This window comes from Ascidiella aspersa, chromosome 7 (genome assembly GCF_963924565.1).
Source record: "Ascidiella aspersa chromosome 7, kaAscAspe10.2, whole genome shotgun sequence".
Taxonomy (NCBI): domain Eukaryota; kingdom Metazoa; phylum Chordata; class Ascidiacea; order Phlebobranchia; family Ascidiidae; genus Ascidiella; species Ascidiella aspersa.
The window spans coordinates 23,129,349-23,149,287 of NC_139453.1; the positions used below are offsets into that span (position 1 = coordinate 23,129,349).

At 38.1% G+C, this 19,939-nt stretch overlaps 1 long non-coding RNA gene across 1 annotated transcript; it reads right to left on the minus strand.

Moving 5' to 3' along the window:
- Positions 1 to 3,488: 3,488 nt before the first annotated feature.
- LOC146138397 (uncharacterized) lies at positions 3,489 to 12,115 on the minus strand. Its single transcript, XR_014501434.1, has 2 exons — positions 11,874 to 12,115; positions 3,489 to 4,493 (listed from the first exon to the last, which is right to left on the minus strand). It is a non-coding gene; the product is annotated as an uncharacterized LOC146138397 (long non-coding RNA).
- Positions 12,116 to 19,939: the final 7,824 nt, after the last annotated feature.

Consider the following 19,939-nt stretch of genomic DNA (forward strand, 5'->3'; position numbering starts at 1 on the left):
CACACAAAAGTTTGAAATGTAAATTAAAAAATATTAAGTTGATTGGTAAATTAATTTTTTAGTACCTTGAAAAAAAACAAAACAACAAAACAATCTCCAATCTGAGAGTTTTCAGTCCTATAAGCTTTTACAATTAAACGTATTAATTTATCGCATTTGCGCACTATACAGCCAGCACATGGAAATCACAAACCCAAATTCGGTTGTTTGCATTTCTACGGCAAGAGCAAGAGAAAAAGCGCCAGAAATTTTCGCAGCAGCGGTAATTAGTTCTGCCCTGGGTCGCGAACAAAGACCATGGTCGGGGGGAGAGGGGAAATACTTTAAAGCTTGGTCACGCTTTCGGGAAAGGTTAATTTGTACGGAAACTCGCTTCAACGCAAGGTAAACGACACGCAAGCGATCGTACGAAGTGAGCTGCTGTCGTTTCGGGCGATTTTTCGACCAAACCTAAGTTTATATAAACAAACCCCCCGAAATTAAGTTTGCTAATCTCAGAAGGTTCTTCGTGCATTTTACATTTTTATTTCATACTACATTTTTTATCTAAGTTAGGGCAAAACCAGTATAAAGAGGCAAAAAACAGTTATTTTAGATTATAGAAACAAATTAAGGAAATCGAACAAACTGCATAGCTTAAGCATTATGTAGTAAATTTTCATGCAAAAATGCTAAATCAAAGTTGTATTTTGATGTTGTATTTGTTTTATTTTGCACGTTAAACGTGACGGCAATTTGTGGTGATATTGTACTTTTTATAGAAGCGTGATGTAAGGCCCTTTTGTCGAAATTTAATTGACATGTAATTTTGTTTTCGCACAAACAATTTCATGACTTTATTCCCGTTACTAACAATATTTTTGACGATTTATGCCTCCCAAGTTTGCCGAAAAAGGAATACAAAATAAAAAAAAAGTATTTTTATTTTTTAAAGATTTAAAAAAATATTTAATGTCACTGTCGGTATGCTTGTTGTTAGGGTTAATGGATTATTTTGATTTTTTTAAACGTGTGGCTGTGGCCTCACGAACATTTTTTACGGAAATTTGTCAAGCCGCTGATTGACCCTGGTGCAGCTCAATAGCGCAACCTACCGGATATTTGTATTTTAGTTGCAATACTACTCTTGGACATGTATATTTTTTTAATTGTTTTGTTAAAACAGAATTGGTCGTAAAAATATTTACTTTCCTAAAATTGGAACATCGGTTTAATTTATTATTTTATCGGAAGGCTTCAGACAGTGTTGTAAACATGTAATTTGCAACATACCTCCGTTCCAAGTCTATAAAGAAAACTATATTCTCATTCTGTCTTTTTAAGTAAACTATTTCGAAAGGTGTGAATCACAATGCAATTTCAATGTTGCTAACATACTATTGAATCGCGCAATTCCTAGCCTGCGTCACAAATCAAATATAAAAAAAATCTATCAGTAAACACGGTTCGTCTAATTTTATTGACAAACAATGCAATTCGTGTTGGTTTCATAATTCTAAAGCGAGATATTCTGTATTATTAAATACTATTCCGAAACCAGGAAATGCTTAGTGTTTTTACTATTAAAATGACCAGTATAAATTGGATGCAATATAAATTCAACTCATTCGAATAATCACTATGCGACATTTAGTACCGTCACATAACAATTTTTTTACTTTATTATTTAAGAGCGATAAGGGCGATGATATTCAACTACATTAAATCATATTGCCTTAAAATGAAATCCAGTTGTGTAAAGTTGTTCGAAGAATGTAAAAACCGTGGTAATATATTCGTCGTTTTAAACATTTTCACCCGACAATTCAGTTAGGTGTCGCTCAAGAACAAAACTTGAAAAAAAATAATTTTACCTTTACCTTCTGTTTTCTGTTTGTCGATGTGTGTTTTGTTGCTAGGTAATGCCAGCTTCAACGCAATATTTTTCATAATGTGTGATACCGACCACCAGTATTAATTGAGCGAATCAAGTTTGCCACTGATTTTTTTGGTAATTTCGCAAAATAACGCTATTGTATCAGAAATAGGGATGTAGCCAAGCATCCTAGACTTATTTACATCATCCATGAAAAAACTAGTAAGATTATGGTTTTTACATATTCATTTCTCGTTTTGTCACAGTGTTTGCTTAGCTGAAACTGTTTGATTTAACAAAAAAATTGCGCTGCGCATTTCTAGTATTTTTTATTCTAGTGATGCCATATTTTGCGATTTTACACGGAGGTGTGTTACTTGTTTTTATCTAACGACAGTATGACGCTTTCGTGTCTTTCAGACTAACATTTTTGATGAACTTTCTCTAGTTGAACGAATATGGTTGTACGAAAACGCTTTAAAATGCCATACTTACAAAACAAATGAGCAGTCGCGTATCAATAATGGCTAGCCAAAGTGAGAAATTTCATACCGAGAACAAATATTGTTATAATGAGCAAGAGTATTTTAAGGCTGAATTATTAACACTCCGGAAATAATAAAAAAATTCTAAAAATATATGAACGGTGTACAGTTAACTCACATAAAGATTTTGCCTGTTTTTGCTCGTGATTATTTTCATTGTCTAATCCAGGGGGGAACTTATAGTTACGCGGACTAATAAAATAAAATTTGGTTTGCGTGGACTATGGTGGACGTGAAGTCTTCGCAGATGACGCCATAATAGAAGTAGACTGAGATGACGCCATTTTACATGCATACTAAATGAACCTGCGTTTTCCGGTCGTGCTTCCGTGCAAATATTCAATTTAAATGGAGTCTAAATGCACTCAAAACTATGTTTTTTTATCAATCGCCCTTTTTAAAAAAAAATCATTTTTAAAATCATTCCCCAAGGAGTCCATGGCCCCAGTTTAAGAACCTCTGGTTTAATCTAATGTATAGGTTTATTGATGAACTCGGAAAACGTAAGACTTTTAAACAATTTGAAATGATGAAAGCGAAGAAGAAGTAAACTGTAGTGCGCAAACGGCCTGATCGTGCAGCGCAAGTGCAATGTGCATACACTGGTAAGCAGGATTATAATTTCGCTTGGAATTCTCATATGTTCAAGAGCAGACAATTTTAACGTTAAAACCACTAACGCTTTTCCGTTGGTTCCAGGGGTGGGGAAGCTGTGGGTCGCGAGCCATATATCGCTGTTTATGTTACGCCATATGACTCTTTTGATAAAATTATCTTGCTTACAAATAAATCTAAGCTCTCATTTATCAGCATGATCTGAATAAAACTGCTCAAAGTGATGGCCGCTTTCCAACTTTTTTGTGCCTTTTTTATTACAGATAGTAGCATCATTATTTGGCGATTTTCGCGAATTTTATTACTGTAAGTATTTTCAGGAGTATTATCCCGTTAAAAAAATCTCTTTACACCCAAAAGGCCTTTCCGACGGAATTCTGTAATTGAAGTTTTGCAAACACAACTAATTCTTTTTTCGCGCTTAGTATGTCCTGTCTTTTAAATGAAAACAAAATAAATGGCCCAGCTCAAATTACTATAATTTTCCAACTATAACTATAGATGTAATAAAAATATTATATGGCTCTCAAGGTAAAACAACTAAGTATATTTGGCTTTTATGGCTCCCTTTGCTAAACAGGTTCCCGACCCCTGGTTTGTACAATGTAAAGAGAGTCATGTCGATGATGCCAAATGTGCAAGTCCACAAATTGTAGTTGGCTTGGAGATTTAGCCCTGCATACACGGCCCTTTGCTGTTAAAATCATTTTTCTGAAGTCCTGCAAAAGCTAAAGGTTTTTTCACAGTTGGGGTTTAGAACGATTTTTTACACAACACTTAAAATGTACAACTCAGAGAGAAACACATAGAGAAAAGTTGCGCAAGTTTGCAAATGTAACTGAACAAATAAAAAATCCGCCTTATGCCTTTCAACTAAGGCTTACAGCTTAACGAACCGCCGCAAAATGTCCTCGACAACTTATCCAACTTAATTTGTTTAAATACCCGATACAAACCATTTAAATAAAATTAAAATAGGCAGTAGTGTAGATAATTACAAAAGGACAACCAACAATAACAGATGTTGTAAAGCTTACGAGTCATGCAACCAAACGTGTATCAGTAAATGTTGACAACGGGTCGGGGCATCCGATTAGCAACAGGCCGTATTTAAAACATATATACGCTACTTTTTGAGGGAAAGTTAACGTTTTTAAAAATCAGCGATAAAACGGCAATATGCAGCGCGACTAAGAGCGGAAATAAAATGGTGACGATCACTTGCAGCTGCTAAAACTGGAAAAAACAAAAATAGGAGCGGTGCTGGAACCGTTGCCGTCACGGTCCGGTCAAACGCGGAGCGGCGAACGCGGAAAACTTTGCGGAATGAGTGAAATGCGGAAAAACGATAGAAGGAGAAACGCTAACGGACTTGGTTCTTGTCGAGGGTCGAATCTAGGAGAGGAAAAAGGACCAGGCGTGGCACTTGCGCTTGCAAAGGTGGCAGAATCGCGCGATCATGAAGCGGCTTCTGTTGACTGCCATAAAAACAAAACAAAAAAGAGTTGTAGTTATGGAACATTAAACATACTGGTTGTGCTACCAAATTTATATGGGTAAAAAAACTTAAATAAAACCACCAAAAACTACCACTAAAACTATTCAACACTTTAGAAGAAAAACGTAATCCTGTTCGAGAAAGCTAAATGTGTTTGTTTGCTTAAGTTTTCAATAAGGGCTTTTTCTAGCTTTGTACGTTGAACGTTTAAACTGAACGAAACAATTGATGATGCCCCTTAAAGTTTTAGCTTTACTTGGTTCTATGCTCTTCTGGGCAGTGATAAGCACAAAGAAACCTGCTGTCAATTGTTTCCTATTTCATAGCAATACCACAACGCAAATCATTTGTTAAAAAGACTATAAAGGTTTTTTTTATCATTTTTCCCCCTTTTATTATTTTAACAAAGAACTAAGAATAAACTCGCGTTTAAGGCCACGAACTTCCTGTCAAAATTAAGAGCTTGTTGTAGCGATGAAGTTTGTAACTCTACAGTTCTGAACAGCGGGACGGACGCCCTTATCTCTCAACACCAGCAAAGCTATTCCGGGCCAATATTTATACGAGTGTCAACAGCCTACGCATCAAAAGGCCACGACTTCTGACGGGCCCGATTTCGGTTGTATGGATTATGCGCATTAATGCACACATAATGTTAGTTTTAACTTCTAACTTTCTTAAGTAATAAAAAAAGCGAAAGACACTCGAGCAATTTTTTTGCACGAACATTTGCTTGTTAACGAGGAATTTAGTTAGGATTCTATAAACTTTGTGTTTACCTATGGGGTGGCGTTCATTTTTATGGAAGAGACAAATCAAACATTTTCAATGAAAATAATTGCACACCTTCATTTGAGGGATTTTTTGTTAACAACAGTGATTGACTCACCAAACTTCGTTTATAAAAAAAAAGAAAAGTTAAAATATTATCAAAAATTAACATCGTGTTGGCTGAAAAATTAACCAATGAGCCAGATCTGGCAAAATAAAATAGACAAAAACTATATGTTGTAAAACTACTTTATAATGTAGATAAACAGCAGGTTTACTTTTTATATAGATTTACAAAAAGCCACAAAACTGCAACACGCTTGATTTTGTCAACCTCGAGATTAAGAAATGTAGAAAGTCAAGATTGAAAAGCATAGCGCAAGAGATTATCATTATTCAGCACCCTGATTCAATAAAACGCCAATGTTGTCATAACACAAGCGCCAGGTGAGTCCTCAAAGGGCCTTGGCCTGTTTTGCTTTGTCGTATCATCAATATGTCTCGACATTTTGTGTATTTAAGCCTATGCGATAGAGCCACCGTAAGACCGCCACCCGTAGTCAAGGCTATGGGCCAAACGCTTGCGACAATAAGCAAAAATACACAAAATTCTTTCATATGAAAGCTTTGAGGGCTCTATGGCGCTTTGAAGCTATTAGCAGTTTTGAGGCAAAGCCTTTATAAACGGGGAATCCGCGCAGCACCAGACTCTATTCAATTTGCCACTGGGCTCAGTTACTTAGAACATTCATGACATATTAGTTGGTGCGTATATTGCAATTTAATCATCGATCTTCGAAGATGAAATAAACCCGACCTCCCAAGGAGCAATTTTATTATGCCGATGGGCCGGTAAATACCAAAGCCTGCCACCTACGACTTAGCGAAGGTTTGCGGCGAGACTGGCGCCATGTTTGTTGGCCTTTGTTTATTTTCACACATCGAACCGCACTTGACGTTCATAAAATATGTATTTTTTATCATGCTTTTGAAAAAGTATATACCTTTAATTTGTCCAATTCGCCAGGCGCTAAAATTGTAGCTGAGTGTTTTAAAAAGCTTCTATAGAATTAAGCCTAGAGCAACAACAGCGAATTCGACAGAGCGGCAAAAATATTTGCGAAATCATCACTTCAATATAAATCGAACGATGAAATGCTTTTATGAACTGGCGATGCGTGTAAAGGCCTTTTATTCAAGAAAAAAATTTACAGTTGCGCGCTTTTGTTAACCACCATTCGGGTACACCCCTTAGGCTTAAAACTTATAATTTATAACCAATAGTTTAAAACCGAAACTCGTTAAAAAAGCATTGATGTGTTCCCAGTCGGTAGAGCTAAAGCTTTTATAATTATCATTAAAAGTGTCTGAAAGTTAATATCTATAACACAACTTTACAGGAACTTAGTTACAATTTTCATGTTACTTGACGTTACCTCATTAGTGTTCTGTAAAATTGACGTTTGATCAAAAATTAAACTGTATTTTTTTGTAATTCGCGACACATAAAACAGTTTTAAATGTTAGATTCGGATGTTGGTTACGTACAAGATAGCTAACGGGCGTGTTAATTGATTTTTGTGACTTTGTGCTAATTGATTTTTGGCGTTGTAAATTGAAAACCAAAACTTTAAATTGCCTCATATGTTATATTAGTCGGGGAGCAATTTGTCTTCTTTAGTAAGCTAACTATACCTTTGGGTAAAAGTACAAAAGGAGTGAGACAAAAATATCCTTACAGGAACGCATATAGTTTTTGAGATAACGTCATAAAGTTATATTGTAACATGACGTCCCAAAACAATCGCGTACAACCTTGTAACTGAATTTTCATTGAAATTTTTTTTATTGAAGGTAGCGATAAAGCATAATCGCAAATTTTAGCTTGGTGAAACAATGTTTTACTGGAATGCCATTCCGGCGGTTACTCAAAAAACTTAAGATAATTTTTCACCAATTTGACAAAGAGAGTGCGGTTACATCAAAATTACTTGTTTCAACATAGTTATTTAGCTATGCTAACAAAATAGCATTTCTTGCTCAATATTGCCGCCATTTGACCTGACTTGTCGTATTTCGCTTGGCGAGCATTCTCAACGCCGCAAGTGCATTGTTGGTAGGTTGCCAGTTTTAAAATTTGTTTTGCGACCGTTTACTTTTAGTCTAGAACGAATATTTGTTTTAAACTGTTCAAAACAAGAGAAGAAAATTAAAATTCAACTTTTAGATATCCAAGCAAATCCGTGCCCTTAACTCATTCCTAAAATGGTTTGTTGTTTAGTTTGGCAGGCGACCGACACTTGAAACTGGACTTTACTATTTTCGATGCTCGGTTTACGGTTTCTTGTTTGCCGTTCACTTAGGGTGGCCGGGATGGTTGCTTATTGTACACCGCACAGCACTTAAGAGGTTGCTGCGTGCCAAAACTACTCGCAGCAAAGCGAAAAAACACTTGCTTCCTCATTTGCTGTTTACTTCCGTGTTTGTTTGGTATCGAGGCGTTCTGCATGTTTAAGAGATGTGCAGTAAACAGCCTAAATCGGCAAAGGATAATGTCCGAAGCAGAATATAGGCCTAACCAAACATTTTTTTACTCAGTTTTTCAATTATATTTTCAGTGCAGATTTATCAGATTAATCGTCTCGAAATATTGATTTAAATGTCTTAAATTAATGTCGTATATCCGTCAAAAATTTGCAGAGCGGCTTAATTCTCAGGTCAACTGTAACGCATTAACGCCGACCTACGGGCCGAGTTGTACTTTGCTACTTGGAATCTGCGCAAGATTTAAAATTAAAATTATTCTTGCATATTGAACGGACATTTTTGCCAATCTACTTTGATCTGAAGAGAGCCGAACAACTTTCAATCGCCATCGACCGAATTTGTCGAGGGTGCGTGTATGCATTCTGGACATTTACTTGCATCCATATTGTTTATATTACTTTGGTGGAAACTTTGTAAACTTTCCTGAACAAATTGCAGTTTAATCAGGTCGATTTCCATCGATTATGTGATACTGTACGTGTGTCATAATTTACTATGACGATCATTATTTAAAAACAAAGCGAAAATTTTGGGCTAAGCGTGGTAGAATAAATATCTTCTGATTTATGAATGAATTACAAATTGACTGTGGTATATTTTGACGGTAGAAATATTCTTTATAGTGGGCCTACTTAATGTTTTTTACTCATTTTTCTAAACTATACTTCACAGGTTTATTAGACTAATTGTCTTAAATTATGGATTGAAAGAACCAACAGGAAGTGAAACGTAACGTTTTGGTTGCTTGCTTAACTTTACATATTTACAGTACGGCACTTTAACATATTTACAGTATTAACATCTATTTTAAAGAGAAGTTTTGGTTATGTTCGCATGTCTTCTCAAAAATGACAAACGGTTGCAACCGATAAGGCAATTTTGTTTTGAACCCTCCAACCTAACGCTATTTGCCTCTCGCGAATCGAAAAACAACCCCAGGTAAACACTTACTGTTAAAGGGGGCCAAGCAGTGAACAACCAGCAGCCTTAAAGCGTTATCCATGTCGTTGACCGCTTAATAAATATTATGTCGCGATTGCGGTGCACCGTAAAACGAATAAGGGTTGGTATTGGTCGCACGATGAACCAACAGGCTTGTTTGAACTGCGGCGCCCGTTTAACCAACGCAAACGCGAGCGGTTTTGGTTCGCGCGACCGCAAAACGAAGCTGGAATGACGCGGGGGGTAAAAACTATACTTTCCCATATTTTCTGGGGTGATTTTTGTGTTCACTAATTTAGGACGAGTTGTTTAGCAAAGCAGGGCCGACCGTAATTCATCTAAAAACCTGATAACTTAGTGTCTGTTCTGTTTTGTTTCACAGTTTTACCTCTAGACAGTGTTGCAAACAAGTCATTGTTTAAGTAACTTAAGTCCCAGTGATGGATTTTTAAATAAATAAGTCAAGTCCCAGTCAAGTCATAATTGAAATAACTCATTTACATTCCTGGTCAAGTACTTGTCATAAAAAATTAAACGTTAATAACTCAACTAGAAAATAGTAAAAAACGCAACCTATAGCAAGAAAATTGTTTTATGTGCAAAACTTAGGATAAATAACCCAATTGTATAAATAAATGCTTGGTGAAAACGCTTTTTTAACCAAAATGATTTGCCCAAAAGACTGAAAACTATAACTTTAGTGCACCTAAGTCAAGTCATCTACTTAAGTCTTTTAACACTTGCCAAAACCACTCCTGCATGACATTAACATGGTAATAACCCCTTTCCTGAACTAGTGTTTTTAACCCTTAATGGTGACGTGGCTAGAATATTTGATTTCCAACCTGACGCGCATCTTTGCGGTCTTTAAAAACACCCTTCATACAAAGTGTAAAAAGTACCCTAAGTGTATTTACCATTAAATTTTTACGCAACACTGTACGACGTTCAAAGTCCGACAGCCCCATAAAAGCTAAACTGGCAAAGGTGAGTTACTGCATTGCGTGTTTCGGGTGTGTCAAAATATGGCCTTGTCCAAAACCCACCCAGGGTGACATGACGCCGCATTTATCTTTGAGTGCGGATTTCAAGACTAAACCTGATAAACTGCAAGTTGTGGTGGAAAACATTTCGATACCACAACGAAAGAAACAAATAAGAGGGCTCGCGTATCTTTCAACGGCAGAATAATGGACTGCCTCTAACGGAATGCATTACGCCGGCTCACATATATCTTCATAAGTTCGTATAGTTAAATTAAAAACAATCAGTTTTTAAAAACTGGATAATAGTATCGTTATAGTCGACGTGTCAAACACTTTTTAAAACACTAGGAAATCATTAATCCTATTAGCAGTGAACAATAGTGAGCATCATACAGGGATTATAGGCGATAGAATAATATGTAAAACTCTCACTACATCAAAACTTAAACCAAAAGCTATACAGGCTCAATTGGTAGATCGACGGTCCCGGCTTGACCGGAGGTCGTGAGTTAGAACCTCACTGCAGGCTAGTTGTTTTTCTAGCTGCCCTCCGCTTGCATCTTTGATCGACAGATTCGGTGAGTGTGCAATGGCTTTCGGTGAACTAATGATACGTAAGCTGTAATCGTTGGTCAAAACGCAGCTTCAGAAGGGCTAGATTTCAGTGGTTAACACACATATGTGTGTGCATGTTTCATGGAATACATCCAAACTATTTGTGAAAAGACATTTCATCATAACCAATGCTTTTCAAAGCAGAATTTAGGCGTGGGCGACGGCCGACGGGGCATTGGTATGTTCTCTCTAATTGCGCGTATTTTCTGTTGTGATATATTATCGGTTCGGTGCCTTTACAAACAGCATGTACATGTTAAACTTGCGTGCAAACTAAGTGCATTCTTGTGGTAAAAAACGCGACCGAAGATTTTCCATGTGCTTGGACCGTTACCAACGCAAGGTTACGCCCTTAATCATTCAGACAGTAAAACTTCGGTGGGTTACGATTGATTCCAGTCCTAAATCACTGTCGAGAGATCGTTAAAAAGTACGACCTATTTGATCTGGTTGTTTGCGGATTTGTTTAAACTTGCTTAAGCGCGTTGAGGCTTTGGGTCTTTAGATATGATGACATGCCAGAAACAATGCACAGACGCAAAAGATTAAGCCTTCTGAAACGCGCCTGGCGGATTTAAAATCGATTACGCTTGATGTGGTCTGTCCCAATCGTCACGTTAAAAAAAAAACTTGATCGGTAAACAAGCTTGAGCACTAACATATTTAGAAAACATAATTTAGGAATGATGCTTTACTATGTTTTATATACAAGTCCTATCTACACATTATTGAAATTTCCGTTTTAATATAGCTAACTTGTAAAACATTGTTGTAATCTACGTGGAACCTAATTTGTTACACAGCAAATTACCACTCATTTAAAATAAGTTTACCAGCGTTTTAAAAAAAACGTTGAAATATGTCCATCCACAAAACGTGTAATATAAGCAAAGACTATCAAAGACAGGGGGTGCTGTGTAAGCCAAAGGTTTGCAGAGGACTTGTGTATTACTTTTGTGGGGTCACAGAACGTCTGTATGCCTTAAACCTATAAAACGAGAATGCCCTCGTTTGCTCTAAACCATTTAAAGAAAACGGCATTGATTACCAATTAGTTGCGTCAATATTTAGAAAGCCTATAATGCGTTTTTCTTCGATCACACAGTTGGCGCACTGAGCGCATTTCCCTTTGTTTCTTGATGCGTTGCCAAAGCAATGAAGCGCAACTCCTCAACCAGGAAAGGAGGAATTAGCTCTTTGGATTCAATACAAAAGCGCGTGTAATTTTTAATATGAATTGACTTTTGGTGGCTTATAAGCCTTTCCGTGCTGTCCTATCGATTTTTAAAAGACGGAAGCGTCTGTCGCTCAAGCGCAGTTATGACAAATGACACGTATGCAGTCCATTGCTGTCTTGGCGATCTTTTTAAAGTCGCCATGTCGATATACTCGAAGTTTCAGCGAGAAGCGCTATCTAATTGCCCTGCGCGACTTAATATTCATGAGGCTTACGTGTCCTGTCGCAAGCGTGAGAAATCGATAAACAGGAATGCGCTTACCGTCACGTCTGAAACGGTGCATCTGACAGCGGCGACAGTAGCGCTGGCAGTACACCTGTCTTCGGTCCAAGGCCAAGCTCTCGTAGCCAGCTGTGAAAAGGTCGACGGTCAGTATGACCGCTAGGAGAAGCAGCATGCAGCGTTTGGAGTCCATTTTTTGTCAGGTTTTCGCGCGTGATTCACTTGTCCAACAGTGTAATGCGCTTTGCAAGGCTTTAGTTAGCTTTTACGTAAAAATATCACGGTTTACTTAAGACTGAAAACAAAAATCCAACAAGTTAATAAACAGTCGGCTATTACTATAAGATGAGTGATAGTATTAAAGCACTTTTTCCTTATATTACAATGCTAAGAGACTTAAAGATAAAAAAAATTGAAACCAACCTACGTTAGTTTATATTTTAAACATTTCTGCCAGTGGTTCTTAACTTTATTTAGTGTCGCTACTCATAAGAAGTATTTCACGGATTTAAACATAGCCTATATTTAAAATTTGTGACGTTATAACCAGCAATTAAATAACAAAAAAGTACAAAATAATTTACTTCACATAAGCATAAACATAAAACATGTGGTATTTTATTTTGTTTTGTAGGTAAAATATAGCATTCGATATCGTTACCAAAATTTACCATCTAAAAAAATCAAACTACCCCATCGTGGGTAAATACCACGAACTACTGATTTTTTTACAGTAATTATAGTGGCGCTTTAAGCCAGGGGTTAGCCAATGTAATTCATCCGGCCCGCCGCCATCCTCTCCCCGCCGCCAACTAGGCACGAGTCAATTTTAAATACTTTTTGACTATTTTACCTCAGTTCAGGCAAAAAATTTTCGCGTCGCCGTGCGATTTGTTTACGATTTAATGCTCTCTTTTCAACTATAGATTACGCCGTGGAAGGCTGTCAAGTGTGTCGCGGACAAACGGAAAACGTATTTACAAATATTAGACATATTATATTTTTTAACATTTTTGTTATTTTATTTTTATTTTCAGCAATGTAATAAAATATTGCAAGAATTTAAAATAAATGCCGGTATACCAAAATAAAATCGCGCCTTGCTCGCCAGTTCAGCCCTGGCCTAAAAGGGTTAACAACAATGATCTAGATTAAGTATTAATGTTAACGCGTTTTCTCAAAGTTTGATAACATTTTTCATTAGTAGTATGGCTGACGACCTGAGGACTAGGATTTAAACCAAACAAACTCTTTTTTTCGCGCTTTGCGCTAACAGTTTATTGCCTCCTTAAATGTAATTAAACGCTTTTAGGTGCAAAAAAAGATGCGAGTCTGCCTGGTTCACAATAGTTCTAACATTTTTTAACACAATTCTTAGTTAACTTTTGTGCGTCCCGCACAGACCTTTCTGAGGTTGATTTTGGCCCGCGACTGGAAAAAGGTTGCCGACCCCTGTTTTAAGCAGTAATTTCTTCAATCGATATAACTTAAACCCTTTCTTTATGTATTCCAAGCGCCACTGTACGCTCAACAACATACTAAGCAACATATTTTGCAAACAGGCGCCAACTTTCTGCCCGTGAAGAGAGGGCAAGTGCACTTCAAGAAATAGATTTGATTGACTTGCCCGTTGTCGGTTCTCTATTTGTCTGCACAACAAGATTTCCTTGACGAAATAAGCCTGGGTTTGTCAAGATCCCCGGCCGTCGGTGCGCCGCAATAGGGCCCTGCTTTCGACAGCCGAAGCACGTCGCTACAGCTTTGTTACTGCCGAAGACAAACGGGCGAAAAACTGGCTCACCCAAGAGCAAACACGCAAGCGTATATTTTGCCAGTTGGCATTTCCCTTGTTCGCCTGGCGAGCCGAGTTTTGGCGACTGTCCAAGGCGCCAAATTTGCAGTGTTCGATTTCTGCTCTAGCTTACTCACACACTTTACTTTAGTAAGTCCAATTATTTCCATAGATTTCCGTTAGCGGTTGGGTAGTTTAACAAGTAGGTTGCCCCTAAATCTAATTATCCGACTCCCCTCATGAAAGAGTGAACAGAAATGATTTCCCGTCGTTAACCCTGCCATAACACAAGCGACATCAATTTCCCCCGCGGGAAATCGTAAACCGACCCAAACCGTTAAAATCCCGAAGCTTACCATCGGCCTCTTCTTCGCTTTCAAACAATCTGCGAACTGCATGCGCTCCCTAACGCGAAACAAACCTGTCAGTTTTCTAAGCTTTCGACGCCGTAATGCGAAAACAATTTCCAAAGCACCTCGTATGCTCCCGCGGATTAAACGTTACGAAATCTTCAGTCAGCGAAAAACGAAGAAGTAACAGGCCGCGCCGCGACAAACACAGCAAAGCCGGGGCACCTGGACCTCAATGGGCACGCCGACTATTTCTCGAACACTTTCCCTCTACATGCAGAAGCTCACGTACCGCTGAGCCATGCACAAACACGCGGCTTGTACGACAAGCTGCCAACATCGCCAATCTATCTGCGCGGGTGATATTGAGGCACCAGAGGTGACGCCGCCCCATCGCTTGCAGTTCAAATGCCTTGGCAAACAGAGAGAGGTCGCGCAAAGCGGGACCCGAAACTTTTTCTTCGCCCTTCGCGATCGTCAAAGCGTGAGCGCACTGAACTTGCCTCTTGACGAAATTGAAGGGCGGCAGAATAACCATTGATGTTTGTTTTCGATGTTGTTTCATGTTATTTGGCGCTAACCGATCCAACACGGAAATATATTTTAAGTTAGCTAATCTCAAATGCAAGAAACATTGTGGTTTAAAAACTTGACGCTGCCTCCAATTTTAAAGGCCGAATATAAAAGCCTCAGTTCCTTTTTTTACAAAGTTTCGAGATATTTTCTGCGAAACCCTGCGCTTTTGTACCTGAAAGGGCTAATTTTTCACTATTGATAAAACTGACAGCGGGCTACCTTGAGGTTAAAAATATTTGCACTGTGCCCAATTTTAAAGTGTTCAATTTTCATCTTTCTAAAACGTAAGGAAAACGGTCTGATAATAATCGTCATAATCCTTCCTGGGTTTTCGAATGTGATGCACAAAGTAGAAGACTGCAGATAAAAATAACATTTCCCCCAAATAATGTTATAGGCCACACAGTAGCCATCAAATTAGAAGACGCTTACCATGGCTGAAATGTTTCTCTAAATTCAGACAAGTGTAAAACAACTACATTCAACTTATTAATCACCGGTATCGTGCAACCTTATTTCTTGTAACGCCTGTAATTCAACCCTATCGTACATTTCTTATTGAAACTCGCCAATCTTTCCTAATCGCGCAATCGAATTTGATTAACACGCATTCAATAAAGGTTAATTTCTGAATCGCCCTGCCGGAGCGTCGTAACTTGAAACTAAGTAAAATGTCAACTACAGCGCCAACTCAGTTAGACAGACAGCCGACAAAAGGCTGCGGTTACACGGCAGGTTTTCCAGAAATCAGCTTCTCTGTATGCCACAAGAATCGATCTGCGAGTTAAACGCTGACGAGCCATCTGAAATGACTGGTGTCGCTTCTCATGGAGACGAACTGTTGGCATTCGCGCGCCCTGTAATTTATGGAGAATCGCTTGTGTTACAAAGCACGTCGAAGTGACGAGTGTGCGCTTGACTTGCTCACACGTGACCTCTGCTATTTGCACAAACCGTAAGAACACATATAGAGTAATGCGCCAAACTTCCATTGTAATATTGTGCATTGTGTGCATGATTTCTGCTCAGAAATCACTTGTAGTGTTATACTTCGATTACAGTTCTGAGCTACAGGTTTATGCAAATTAGGCTTAGAAGAACGTATAAAGTAAAATCTCCATCTCAGTAGTAGTTTTTTAACCTTTGTTATTCGTTCGTAAAAAACCTTACATTAAAAAGGTTCGTCGCTGTCTTGCATTTTTGTCAATGACAAATTGTAGGAAGATGTTGTGACTCAAATACCGAGAACTTCCTTACATCCTGATCTGATTTTTTGTCAAGTTGTCATTAACAAAGGGGGCCAAATTAGTTACATTAAAATTAGTTTTTAAACTAAGAAAATTTCCCACAGAATTTGTTTTGTGAACAAACGTGTAAACACGATAGCAATTTAACGCTTTTAAAGCCCTATTGGGTTAACATCACACTTGCGTCACCCTAATCGGAGACTTTGGACTTTCTTACTGACCGCAAAATGTACGACAAACCCCCACTGTTGCGTTATCACAAACATTAAACGACTCCAACAGATTTGTGCACGTTTTGTTAGATTTGGTTGAATGAAACGTTTTCTCATCCTTAAACCATCAAAAAAATTAAAGATTTAGTTTTTACTTCTGTTTTTCCAATATTAGCTGACAATCGTCTTCCATTTTACTTTGCCCCAAAGAACTAAGTCAACATTATAAAAGGATTGTAATAACAGTGGCGCGATTTTAACTGCGGAAGTATATCATTTTAGTATCAGGCAGACGCACAGTTGTCGATTTTTCTCCTCTACAAACCTTAAAACAACATTTTTCGCAAACATAGACCATCAAAGGGATTAAAGCATTTCCGCCCTTTCCCTCTGTTTTACTCAATCGACTTGCATCCATCATAAACGAAGGATCTGGAATCAATTTTAATCGGCATCGTTCCAAATAACCAATTAGAATTTTAGTGATCCGACCCGCACGCGTGCCTCCTTTTAACCTGCCAGTTTCCTACGAATTTGCCTGGAGCATAATCTGCTGGCTGAAAAAACCAGAGGCATTAGGTAGCCGCAATCTTCGTGTAGTCGGCACAAGCTCGTGTGTGTATTATCTATTATACATAGTCTACAAAAAAGGCTGGCGGTCACCTTTGCTTGATTGCAAGATTTTTATGACTTGACAAGTCGGCAACTCAGGGCGTTTGGAATTTTTCCGACCGCATTATTATCGGTAACAACATTGGGTTCGTCTGTACTAACGCCAGCCCAATGTCACGTACCAGTAGACTGGCGAAGGTCACGTATCCATGTGGCGACTATACACGGAACTCTTTCGTTTTATACCGGAGGTTCTATATTCGGCTTATTCACATCCTAAGGTCATTCCCGTTTCAGTGCCAGACCGTTTTACATAAAAAAAAAACGTCAATTTACATCAAGTGGGTTGAAAGGTTTGATTACCGCCGCTGCAAAACGTGTTTCAGATATTGCTCTTAATACGCAAATAAATTCTGTTCGAAAAGATACACACTGCTTTAAAAAGATTAATTTGGAGCAAATGTGTGCCAAGTACAAAACAAAGCATTGCTTTAAATCACCTAAAGCTAAAAATTCCTTGCTATATTACTCTCGTAACCTCCAAAGTGATACCCGCTGTCAATACAGTGCCCAAACAAGGACGAAATTAACATGGCAATAATAAGAATTGTGTTGGTTGAATTTATTATAAATTTAAACATTTTGGAGGTATAAGGTTAACTTTATACACGTTTATAAAATAGACATAAACTTAAAAAATCTCCTGGACACATAAGTCTTTTATAACAGTTTACAATTTCGACGTCGATCTTAACTATAATAAAACGTCTCTTCCCTTTACTTAAAAACGACTTTCCGCAACTTTATTTCTGCTAAACCTGTAAGGAGAAGTAACCGCAAAATTCGCTGTTGAGAATATCCTCGCGACTTTTAAGTTTAGCTTGCCGACCGCACTTTATACCGCCATTTCCTTAACGTTGCTAAATTACAAAACCACAGATATTTGACATCGACGCGCCGAACGTCGCCTACATTTGCTCTTTAGACATTATCCCACTTCCACATGTCTGTTCTGTTGCGAAACGATGGCGAACCGCTTGAAACTACAAGTGTCACTTTTGAGATTTTGCGTCGTTTAATTTACGGCCTCTACGTACTATACTTTTGGCTTTAAACTGCAAAGGGTTTGCATTTAGCTTTTTTTTTGCACTATATAAATTGTGCCCAGAGAGGTGTTACAGTTTGCAAGACCACGTAAACTGCGCTTTGCTACCATTTTGATTGAAAAGTTGTCGTGGAAGCGATGTTACAAGGATCTGCTTAATTTAAATCAGCTTTGTGAGCATTTCTGGTCAAGGGATGGCAAACAACGTATCGTGGTAATTAGAAGAAAAACTTTCCCTGTTTCGAAGTAATCATTTAATGAGGCATTTTCGGAAACTCGATGCCACTAAAGGTTCCTTTCTTTGACTCACCCTCTGGAGCTATCCTCGAATGCCAATCTTAAATCCGGAGCGCTGCGGTGCGACAGCAAAACTTTTCGAGAGTTCGCAGCCCGTTGACGTAATGCGACAGTCTCGGTTGAATTTGACTTTGGTCGCTAAGTCTCGCCGCTTTTGATTCCACCGCTGAAAATAGATTTCTCTTTAGGCCTGGCTGCAATGTAAATCGGTAATTAGCGCTTTCGTCTGCCGAGACTACTCAAGACTGACTTGCTAGAGCAGTGGTTCTTAACCGTTGACGAGAGGTGCCCCCTTCCATATACACCTTTAACATAACACATACCTAATCCCATCAAGGGAGGTGTCTAAAGTCAGAATGAACATCGCAAACTTTGGTGTTACTCGTTGATAAAATGAACATCATTTATGTTAAGCCTCGCCGAAGACTGCAACGTGCCCCCACATGGAGTTGCTATAGTGACGCTTTCTCCCAAAAAAATACGACGTCTATTTGGTTTTTAAATAATAAAAAAAATCAACTCACTGTCAACTTTGCATTTTTTGATTTTAACTACCAAACAAGTTAGGTAACGGTAAAGATAGACTTCTGCGATTGTCCTACAAATCGCAAAATAAAAGAATATAGCTTTGCCACGCAAAGTATAAAGTTTTATATAGCGGCCGTCGTGGTGTAGGACACATCGCATAGCAGAAACGGTAACCTCATGAAGAGATCGACATTTAAGGTTGCTCCGTCGTGGTTTCAAGGGTTTTAAAAGCCGTAAAACCAGATAAAAATGTCAGCTTCATTAGAGTTTGCAAATGCCACCACCATGGAAAGGGAAAGATACAGATCACCTCTCAACCAACGTTGTGCCAAACGCACGTTTCATGCCAAATTTGGCGAACAGATAAGCCTCAATTAACCCCTGACGAACCGGTGGCATTTTATCCCTGTGCCGCCAACAGGTCGCGCAATTCAATGGCCGCGTAAGACATTTTTATTGAGCCTTTGGGGAAGGTATGGGCGGCCTTTCCGAGCCTTAATTAAAATTCGCAGCGCGATCAGCACGCATATCGGTTAATTATACGGCGAGAGCTACGCCGTAAGCCGATAACTGTCGAACGCGTACTGGCAGCATAAGTCATAATCAGCGCGATTTTGCGCATTATCGAATATATGCGGGCCAAAGTGGAGCAGGAGAAATACATTATTGCTCTCCACAATGCGGCCAAACCTGATTCGGAACAAAGTATTTGCGGCTCATACCGCAATAACGAAATAACGAGTGGGCGAAGGATAGTTGGTGACTCATGTGCTCCAAAAAGTCGAAAAATAGTTTAATTAACAGCTCATTAACAGATGAAAGTGCCCTGCAATTAATGCTAGTAAAATAATACGTCGATTGTAGTTTTTCGATCCTATTAATAAAATTATCTGCTAAAATAAATTTAATATACACATAAGTCTATGTTGCTCCGCACGATGACTACCGTGAATTTTTCTTTAAACAAAAAAATGAGTTTTAGGATTGCTTACTTTTAGTTATCTTTATTCTATTTGCTTACGCCAATTTAAAAAAAGGCATTAAAGATAATTACTGAAACTCAGTAAAAATTAGCCTCCTTCGAATTAATAATTAGTGTTTACAAAATCTAAAGAAAAAAAACAGCATCTTTAACATGCTTTGCCGAACCCCTTTTTATATAAAAAAAAATATCTTTCTTCACTTGTGGCCTACTTTTTAAATAAAGGTATTCGAATCCAAAAGCACTTATCTCATTGACATTTAAGTTCTACATAAAGTAGAAAATTATTATTTTTGGTAAATCCACTAAGTCGGGTTATAAGTGGAACAAGAGGTTTGCCGACTGCCTCTTTTTACGTATGGAAATTTTTACGAAATAAGATAGTAAACAAATTACACTTTTAA